This window comes from Cnephaeus nilssonii, assembly GCF_951640355.1.
Source record: "Cnephaeus nilssonii genome assembly, chromosome: 6".
Lineage (NCBI taxonomy): Eukaryota > Metazoa > Chordata > Mammalia > Chiroptera > Vespertilionidae > Cnephaeus > Cnephaeus nilssonii.
In genome coordinates, this window is record NC_137077.1 from 70,023,284 (window position 1) to 70,032,441 (window position 9,158).

The 9,158-nt window shown below is 45.9% G+C and overlaps 1 long non-coding RNA gene across 1 annotated transcript; it reads right to left on the reverse strand.

Moving 5' to 3' along the window:
* Positions 1-5,887: 5,887 nt before the first annotated feature.
* On the reverse strand, positions 5,888-7,611 carry LOC307101530. Its single transcript, XR_013813687.1, has 3 exons — positions 6,999-7,611; positions 6,680-6,882; positions 5,888-6,320 (listed from the first exon to the last, which is right to left on the reverse strand). It is a non-coding gene; the product is annotated as an uncharacterized lncRNA (long non-coding RNA).
* Between the last annotated feature and the right edge of the window lie 1,547 nt (positions 7,612-9,158).

Consider the following 9,158-nt stretch of genomic DNA (forward strand, 5'->3'; position numbering starts at 1 on the left):
ATTCCCAGACTCCCTTGCAGCTAGGAGTGGCCATGTGATGGAGACCCAGCCAACAAAGCATGGGTGGAAATAATGTGTTCCACTTCAAGACTTAGCTCATAAAAACCTTGTATACATATTCTTCTTTGCACTTTTCCAGCTGACTCAAACAGCACCTCCATGGGAACCTTTAAGGTTATGTGTTAGAGATGCCAGAACCCCTATCTACTGAAGCCCCTCAGTGGCTTTGTAAAGCAAAGCCCCACCTCCAATCTGGAAACATCTTGGATGATTACAAGAAAACCATTTTTCATTGTGCTGATACTTTTAGGTCTTTTTGTAACCATATCTTACCTAATAATAGACAAACATGTAAATTGACAATACCTCCGCTACACCCACAGCCAATCAGAGTGAGTATGCAAATTAGAAGGCCAAAGATGGCAGCCACCCAGCTGCTCCAGGCACAGTGTGGCCAGGCGGGGCAGGATGCCTGCTATGAGAGGGAGGGCGGGAGGCGAAGGGATCTACAGGAGCGGCGCTGCAGCGAAGACGAAGATGGCAGACTCTGGCCTGAGTCTGCAGCGAAGACAAAGAAGGCAGACTCTGGCCGGAGCGAAGGCCTGGGTCCCGGGTGCCGGAGGAAAACTGGTGCTGGAAGCCAAGGGAAGGAAGGCCTATTGCATGAGTCTCTTTGTGCAATGGGCCTCTAGTTTTAAAATAACAATCCTAGTTAATCCAACTAGGGAGCCACATGATGAAAGCAGTGCTTCAACAAAGTGGCATACTTGGGGGTAAAGAAGAAATAATAAAATGAGAAGTGTCTTTTATTGAGTATCTAGTGAATGCTTTATATGATGATGATGATAATAACAGTAATAATAATAAACACATAATGTTTACTATGTGCCGGTAACTATTCTAAGCACTTTATGTATATTATGTCTATTAACTAATTTTAATTCTCTAATCTCTACTGGGTGAGTACTACTACTATTATCCATAGTATCCACATCTCACAGATGGATAAACAGAGTCACAAAGTATTTAAATAACTTGCCCAAGATCACAAATCTATATATAAGGTCTCATTTGGTTCTTTCAACAACTAATTCTATGAGGTAGGTTTTGTCATTTCCATTCTGCAGATGAGAAAACTGAGACTGAGGAGACCAAGGTATATCTGAGGACACAGTGCCAGGAAGTTGGAAATGCTGTGCTTGGCACCCAGGAACTCCCAGAGCGTATCCCTGCCGCATGTCCCCCAGACTTCTCTGGAAGTCAAGAAATCAGCTTGGAGTCTTCCTGAGAACTGAAGAGGCTAGAAGGAAGACTTTATTTACACTTTATTGTCAGAGCTCATTATTCACTGGCTTAATCCACCTCTCCATCTTTCATTAGACTTAATACTGCTTTTCAGTAAAGTAAATAATAAGCTTGGATTTCACCAATCCCTGGGAATCCCATACATGCTATATTTCCTGCAGGGACATGAGGCTTTTTGTATCTTTCTCCTATGAGAATGGCTATAATCAATTTGGGAGCCTCCCCAGGCAACAAATTAATAGAGTAATGGGTTGATTAACAAATCCTTAAGAAGCTACTTTACTGTAAATTGCATTATTTTTTTATTAGAAAGAAAATTGGTGCTAACAACACAAGAGAATATTGCAGCCAGGTGAGATAAAAATGTCCCCAACAGCCACCCATCCCAGGATGAAGAGAGACAGTACAGGGCACAAATGGTAGGTTTGTCTTCCACTGGCACCGCCTCTGCAGCAGCCATCACTCTCCACCTAGATCCCCAACCCTTGTCCTACGTTTAAATCAGGATGGATCCAAGTCACTCATGTTCAGTCACACTGATTGATTACCCAGTAACCTGAATGCATTTCAACCCATTACTTCAACGACATTCGTATTTTATAAGGTGCTTGTCTATGTCTAATTTGGGGGCAAAATCCATGGCTCATGATTAAATGAATTCATGTAGTCCCCCAAGGGTAGAGGGCTAATTATCTGAAAAACCTCTACCAGACCCCTCAAGTAACATTTATTGGCTTATTTATGTCAGTGAGTTCATTTGGGGCAAAGACTACATCTTACTCAAGTGTTTATCACAGACCTTATCGAAGTTCCTGGTAAGTACAAAATATGGAATATTAAATAATATTTATTCAATATGTATTGAATGAATAAATGAAAGGGAGATAGATTACAAACTAGAACCACACAACAGTGGTTTCCTTTCCCTCAAGTACTCCCAAACATACACATGTACACACACACACACACACAAATACCATATGCACACACACGTGCCCACACATGCGCGTGCGCACACACACACACATCACTACCCACACAAACAGTGTCCTCATGCTTGGGATAAGTGGATACAAGAGCCACTAGGCCTTCTCACTTAATTCTTTCAGCGGCAACCGAACTGGAATCCTTCCGCCAGACCCGCCCCTCCAACCCCTACCCCCTCCTCCCCTCCCTGCCCAGGTAGGAGCAGGGCAGGGCTCCTTCCTGCATCTCCCTGAGCCTCAAGTCAGCTCCAGCTCTCCTGCTGATCAAGACTTTCAGCCATAGATTTTTTTTTTTCTGCACTTAAATTCTCTTCAAATAGCACTGGAAGTCTTGCTGACCCTTACTTTTGACCCTAAATTAAACACCATACCGTTAACTTCTCTCTTATCCTTAGCTCTGGTAATGGAGTCTCTAACAGACGTTGTGCAAAAACTCTCTGTGGTAGCCTTCTCAATGAAACTAACGATGGCCCCAGAAGTAAATATAGCAAGAGCAATAGGTGGTACCTTTCAAGCCTTTACTAGGAGCCAAGGCTGTACATGCACCTCCTTGTTAAATCCTCCCAACAATTCTTTGAGGGAGGTATTACTGTTGTTATTATTATTATTATCCCCTTTTTAATAGATGAGAGACTGAGTCTTAAAGCATTAAAATGCCCACAGTCACACAAGGGGGAAGCTGGTACCATAATCCATGAAATTTGACAACAAAGCAAATCTTCTTACTTCCAATATACCAGTTATTCTGTACAGGCCAATGATCCGGAAAGGCCCTGGTTTGAGTCCTGGTTGTGTCGCTGTGTGTTTGGGGCAAGTTCCTTGACCTCTCTGTTTCCTCATCCGTAAACTTCAGATGACAATAGCTAATGTATAGATTTATTATGGGCATTAAAAGAGGTAAGACACATGAAGCATCTTACCAAAGTGTCTGGCACCAGGAATGGATCAATAATACCTTCTTTATTTTTCCCGCCCCACTGGTTGTAGTCTTTATTCTGTGAGAATGTCAGAGAAAAATGTGTTAAATCCCCTGTCTGAATCCCAAGAAAAGTAGATCACCTCAAGCTGCTAGCGAGATTGAATAATTTAAAAACAAAACCAAAGTGTTCAACCCCGGGGGAAGCACGGCACAGGCACGTAGTCTGTACCAGACACCCTGCAGAAAATCCAGGAGAGAGCTGCGTGTTCGTCCTCACAGACACAGCCCTCCATGCTGGTGAGTGACACCCACGAAGAGGTTTTTATTCAGCTGGGCACTCCTACACGTTTCAAACAGAGCAGAGACACTGTGTGGCAGAATCATCAAAGATACTGATCCCCCCAACAAAATGGATTGACACATATGTTAAAGCCTATTTTACACTTTTAAATGTAAATGCGTAAGTGCTCCAATCAAAAGACATAAAGTAGCTGAATCGCTAGGAAAACAAGACCCATGTGGGCTGTCTACAAGAGACCCACCTCAGAGGGAAAGACACAGAGACTAAAAGTAAAGGGATGGAAAAAGATATTTCATGCAAATGGAAATGAAAAGAAAAAAGCTGGGGTTTCAATACTTACATCAGACAAAACAGACTTTAAGAAGCATAGAGTTTCAGGTTTGGAAGCTGAGAAAAGTTCTGGAGATGGAGAGTGGTGATGGTTGCAAAAAAATGTAAATGTTCTTGATGACAGTGAACTGTACACTTAAAAATTGGTTAAAATGCTAAATTTCATGTTATGTATATTTTTCTACAACTAAAAATACTAAATTAAAAAATATTAGCAAAAACATTATAATATTAAAGAAATTTTATGAAAATAAAATATACTTCAAGCCCAAGCTAAAAAAGAAAAAAAAGGTAATGATTTTAGACTCCTTACAGATATAATCTAGGACAACAAATTTTTGCTTTCTGCTTATTAAAGAGCCCAGAAATTTTGAATAAAAGTAAGGTGGCATAAAAGAGTTGTATTTATATAGAAACAGAGTTGAGAAAGAGTATGTCCCACAGTAAAATACTTAAAACAGTTGACACTAATAGTTGGGTTTCAATTACTCCACTGTTTACCTAAAAGTAGGTTTTTTGTTTTGCTTTGTTTTTGGATTTTGGTGGTTGTTTTTTTTTACCCCTAGATTTTTATTCAAGCTTATAAAACCAACTGTCTCAATTCTTAAAATCATGCAGAAGTTTAGAAACAGGATTAACACCTGCTGAAATATGATATGGTTTCTTGGCTCCGGTACAGGTTGCTTGTGAAAGAGAATGAGTGAATTTCAGGTAAGCAAATGCAAACAGAAATGCCAGTCTGTTCAAACCTCCCTTCCCTGGCTGAGATTCATATTTAACTAAGTTGACATATAGCAGCACTCTACTGTCCTAAGAATTATGTTTTTTAAAGTCTCCTAATAGAATGATGACCACGAAATATGTGTATTCACGGTATCTAACTCAGGATCCAGCATGTGGTAAGCACTAGCTACTTTACAATAATTGCAGAAGTACTGGACGTGCTAATAATAATAGTAACTATTTTCCTATGTACCAGGCACTAAAATATATTCATTCATATGCATTTATAATTTCAAAATAAGGCCTAGCCATGAAGCAGGAATTAGCATTCCCATTTTACAGAAGAGAGGACTGGTTCAGAAAGGTATCAAGTCTGCTGTGTGGTAGAGCTGAATATTGGCTCTAGGATTGTCTAATTTGAAGCCCGGGCATGCCTTGCCCTGCGAGACCAGGCTGTACTGAGCAGGACTGACTGGGAAGTTAGCCAGGTGTGTCCAGACCATGACCATCGGAAACCTACCCTGTGTGACATCCAAGGACATCCAGTAACCTGTCCGTCTTGGCCTCCTCATTTTCTTTTCTTCATGCCCCTGCCATCTCTTTTCTTCCCAGCCCCAGGAAAATCTGGCTGAGAAGGGACCCACCAGGGAGAGTGTGTGGGTGCTGGAGGTAGGGTTGAGACATGGCCCTGGGTAATAGAACATGTTTGGTTGGTCAAAGTCGAATGCCCTGGCATAGGGGTGCTATGAGTTGACAGAGCCAGGCGGGCATTCTTCTGTTTGCCGAACAGCCGATGCGGGTGTCCATAGATCGCTGTTCTTTGAAGCTCTTGTGCTCTGTTTACAGTTATGCCCTAGTCATCAGTCAACAGGGCCTTTGGGAGGCAGAGTTCTGGGAATACTTCCTGTCAGGTTTTCCCCAGCCCTCCTTTGGAATACCTCTGCAATCCGTTTTGTAACCCTGCGGGTGCTCAGTTGCCCAAAGGGACTCTTGTTGCTCCAAAGGGTTCCCAGCACTCAACCTCAAAAATAGCTCAGGGCTCAATGAGACCTTGTTGAAATAGTCCCTGCTTTTGCTTAAAAACACAAGCCTGGCCTAGTCTCTGCAAGTCACCCATGAAGAATTATTTTGCTACTCACTTTTTACAGTATATGTCACTGCAGGGTACTAATCTGTATGCTTCTTTAGGCACCTCTGGGAACTGGGACTGGTTACTAGGGTTCCTCTATCTGTGGGGAACCCCTGAGCCTTCCAGGAGAAACAGCAAAGGGACTTGGGTCTTGACAGTCACTCACCTGGGACGCTAGGATCAGCACTCCCCAGTGAGGAGGGGAGGCAAATGCTGCCCTGGTTTCCTGGAGGAGCAGAGGAAGAGGTAAGAACATGACTTGATTATCGGGGAGCACGCCAGGGGGTGGGGGCGGGGGGGGGGGGAGGCAGCTGGAGACAGGTTGTGCGGGGACCCATGCTTTCTAACATCACGCACACACTGGGATCTCAACTGGCATTGTCCCAGGCCCAGGGAAGCCTTTCTAAGTCCTCCGGGATGACCGGGCTTTCTGAGATCCCGGAGCTGCGTCTTGCTTTTTCAGTTTACGCTGTCGTCCTGCTTTCCTGGAGGCTTCGTGTTGACCCATGGCTGCTGCCCGTCCTCTGCCACAGTCTGTCCCTCCAGGGCCTTTGGAGTCAGGCTTTCAGGGTCGGCTTTTTCAGTTTGCACTGGACACCAAGCAACCAACCAGCGAGCGGTCTGGGCCTTTTAGGAAAGGAGGTGGGTGAGGAGGCAAAGGTGAGTGGTGGAGGGCTCAAATCAAAAACTCATTGCTGCCCAGTGAGTGGCTGGGGACGCTCAGATTTCTTAACAACACCGGGAGAGCAACGCTGATGGATGGATCGGGCTTTCCGCTTGCTGCCACGCGGGCCCAGCCTTCCCCCAGACACTTGTGATTCTCCACCAAACCCCATTTCCAGCCCAGCTTCTCCCCTTTGCTGGTGACGCGCCGTCACACTCTGACGCCCGAGCTCACTACCAAGGACGTCAGAGCTGGTCCTTTCCTGGAATCCTGACGCCCGAGTGCCAGGCATCCATGAGAGAAGCCTCCTTCTAGAAAGTACCTGTGAGCACCGTCATGTTAAGTGGTCAGACATGCTGATCAGGTCTGAGAGCTGATCCCGTGGGGCAGGGCGGGCAGGGCAAGGCGCAGACCGTGGACAGGAGTCCAGGATGAGGGCCTCTTCCACATGGTGGGCAGATCGTCCAGATGTGCAGTGCAAGGGCCTGGCAGAGACGAGGGGGCCGGCAGACCACGGTGGGGGTGCTGGGAGGAGGATGGACACACGGCTCTTGGAAAGATGCTCACTGCTGGGCAACATCGTCACCTACTCTCAAAGGCACAGAAAGAGCCAAGCAAAAATAAGAGAGCTTCCTCATTACCCTTCTAGGCTGCTGGTCCTTGATCTTCTCTTTGTAAGAGCTGGGGTTTGCGTCTGTACTCGAAAGCTCTCCCCTTTCTGCTTCCTAGAAAACCCTATCTTGTTTTTTATATCTCTACCCTCTCTATAACCTCTACATCCCTCAGAAAACTGGTCCTCCTAGGAAACTTACACACGCACGCACAGACACACACACACACACACACACACACACAGACCACACACACACACACCCCTCAGCCTACTTCACACACTTGAAATTCCCTATCTCCTCCCAGTGGGAGGTGGACGGGCTCCTGGTGACAAGGAGGAGCCTCTCACACCTAAGGCACAACCTGGACTCTGACGCCCTCCCCAAGCCCTCCCTCCGCAGACTCGGAGGCAGCTGTTTCAGGCAGAGTCTGCAGAGTCTCCAAAGGCAACTGCAGCACCAGCTGGGAGGAGAAGGGCCTGGGCTCCCGCACGCAGACTCACACGCCTCCTGACCTAACGGAGGCACTGCCTTCATTAACTGGGCCCTGAGGATTAGGCCGAGCACAGTCATCCCCAAGGAAAATGAAGGAGCCGGAAGAAACTGACTTGCACCGAGTCTCACGGTGACATCATTTCCACCGAAGCACCCGCTCGGGGTTGGGACACAGCCAAGCGTGAGTCAGAGAAGGAGGGGCTGCAGGTGGGCGGGGTGGCATCCCTTCTACCATGCCACAAACCCCCTTAAAAGGCTTGTTTTTAATTTTTCAAATATATTTGTATTGATTTCAGAGAGGAAGGGAGAGGGAGAGAGACATAGAAACGTCAATGATGAGAGAGAATCACTGATTGGCTGCCTCCTGCACACCCCCTACCAGGGATAGAGTCCACAACCCGGGCATGTGCCCTGAACAGGAGTCAAACCTCCTGGTTCATAGGTCAACGCTCACCATTTAGCCACACCAGCAGGGCTAACATGCTTGTTTTTTTAAAAAAAGGGGAGAAGCAAGAGGGCCAGAAGGGGCTTTAATAAATTACAAAAAATAAAATAAAATCAAGGGATGGTGAGAACAAGGTGAAGGCTAAGTGATTAGTGGGCCAGCTCTTGAGTCCCCATCCCCCTGCCTACATTTTAGCTCCTTTCTGCCTGTGTTCTGTGCCTGTGCCCTCGCCCCACTGGATAGAGAGTCCTAAAGCCTTCCCATTCACCATGATTCATGTGTTTTCCTTGCTTGAGGGCAACGGCTCAGCCTTGGCAGGTGGGGGGTCTCTGGGATGACAGGATGTTCTGATTAATCCCCTAGGAAGTGATGCTTCTCCTTGCAGTTGGGAGACGGGGCTTCCATTCCGTTCCTTATAAAGGCATGTGTTTTTCTTGAATAAATGCTAAATAAAACCAGCCTTTATGCTTTTTCCCCTTGATCTGCAACCCCATTAGTCCGTAAATAAAATGACGCCTTCAAAGCACACAGACTGCTCTGCAGGGTGGTCTGGGGCGACAACCGCAGACTGTGCGATGGCCTATGACACCACACTCTTCTCTGGAAAGTCATGCGGCCACACAGCTGACCCAGAGAAAGTGAGCCCCCCTGTGCTCGGTCTCCCCCATCTCTGCTGACTCTGGGGGACTGGAGGTCAGCGTCCCATTGTGGAAGGAGCAGGGCCTCCAGAGGCCCCGGAGCTGCGGGATTGACCTCTGGTCTTGGGAACCATCTAACTTCTTCTTCTTCTTCTTTTTTTTTTAAATATATTTTATTGATTTTTTTACAGAGAGGAATTGAAAGGGATAGAGAGTTAGAAACATTGATGAGAGAGAAACATCAATCAGCTGCCTCCTGCACACCTCCCACTGGGGATGTGCCCGCAACCAAGGTACGTGCCCTTGACCGGAATCGAACCTGGGACCCCTCAGTCCGCAGGCTGACGCTCTATCCACTGAGCCAAACCGGTTTCGGCAAAGGGAACCATCTAACTTCTGTAAGCGTTTATTTTTCTATCAGGAAACGGGAGATAACAATACCTACCTCACAGCACTGTTATAATAAAAGACCTGTCATTAAGTATATGCTCCAAAACAATAGTAACTACTACTTTTGTTAAATTTTTATTACCTCAATCACTATTCTCTCTGGTTACATTATTGAAGGAAAACACTGCTCACTGGAGTGTTCAAGTAATAGAGGATTTAGTT